This window comes from Larimichthys crocea, chromosome XI, assembly GCF_000972845.2.
Source record: "Larimichthys crocea isolate SSNF chromosome XI, L_crocea_2.0, whole genome shotgun sequence".
Lineage (NCBI taxonomy): Eukaryota > Metazoa > Chordata > Actinopteri > Sciaenidae > Larimichthys > Larimichthys crocea.
Genome location: NC_040021.1, coordinates 20,252,391 through 20,253,720, shown reverse-complemented (window position 1 = coordinate 20,253,720; position 1,330 = coordinate 20,252,391).

The following is a 1,330-nucleotide window of genomic DNA, read 5'->3' as shown; positions in this document are numbered from 1 at the left end:
CGTGCATTTTGTCGTGCCACAATGGCATTCGGGTGATGTAGTCACTGCAGCTCACCAACGTCCCCTCTTCTGATTAACTGGGGCAAAGATTGCAGTAAAATTAGATTTTAGATAGTAGATTCACAAATGATGATGTCCATGGAGGGGTTTTTTTTTGAAATGTGAGAGAAAAAACGATCTTTAAAAAGATGTTTACCGGGGTGTCTGTATATTCTGATAGAGGACTATTAGACGAGTGTTGATGTCTTAATATGTGACTGTGGGAGTGAAATTGGTCAAGTTATTAAGAAAAAATGATCCTCGTATTTTTGCAAGGCATCTGGGTGATCCCGCCGTGCCTCCTGTCTGGTGAGTCCCGTTTTAGGGATTTCATGTCAGTAAAAACACACAATTTGTGGTAAAAAATGTAGATATTTAGATAGTAGATTTCTCCTGATCGATTTGATGTATACATCATGGGTTTTGAAAGTATGAAAAAACTGTCTCTTCCCAATGCCATTCTGGGTAATTAAGTCACTGCAGCTCTTCAGACGTCCCCTCGTACGCTACCGAGGGCAAAATTAGATATTTAGGTAGTAGCTTATCTCCCTGATTTGATGTCCATATCAAGGGGTTGAAATGGTGAGAGAAAAAAACAATCTTTAAATCAATGTTTATACCGGGGCTGTTTTGTATGTTCGGACAGAGGACGATTAGACGATTGTTTTGATTGGTATCATCTGTGTCGGTGTGTTGAGAATTGGTCCAGTTAATAATAACAATGATCATAAAGAGTTAAAACTTACTGTTTTGTGCTTTATTTAGCTTTTTCTCTTGTTTTGAGCTACTCATTTTATTTACCTCGCCTGTTGCAACAGTTTGGAGCTCTTGTCCTCCTAGGCTAGATAGAGTATATGGTTTCCTTAATTAGGTTTATTACTTTTCCAGGTTCTCAGGTAAGTAGGTTTTAACTTTTTCCTTTTTCCAGTTTCACGTGAGTATGTTTCTTCCTTTCTTTAGGCTTTTTCCGGGCGCGGGTGAGTGTACTTTTTTTTGTTTTCCTTAATTTCTGTGTTTCCGTTCCGTGTTAGGGTTAGGGTCAGAGGTCAGGTTAGGGTGTAGGGTCACGGAAAGGCCAGAGTTTGGCATCCTCTTCTTGCTGACAGTCTCAGGAGGAGACACAGACGGCGCCGGCAGGTTAGGTGTAAGTGGTGTGAGGGTTAGGGTTAGGAAAAGTGAGGGTTAGGGTGGGGTTAGGGTTAGGTAGGGTTAGCAGGTTAGAGGTTAGGGTTAGGTTTAGGTTAGGTTAAAGGGTTGGGGTGAGGGTTGGGTTAGGGTTAGGGTTAGGTTA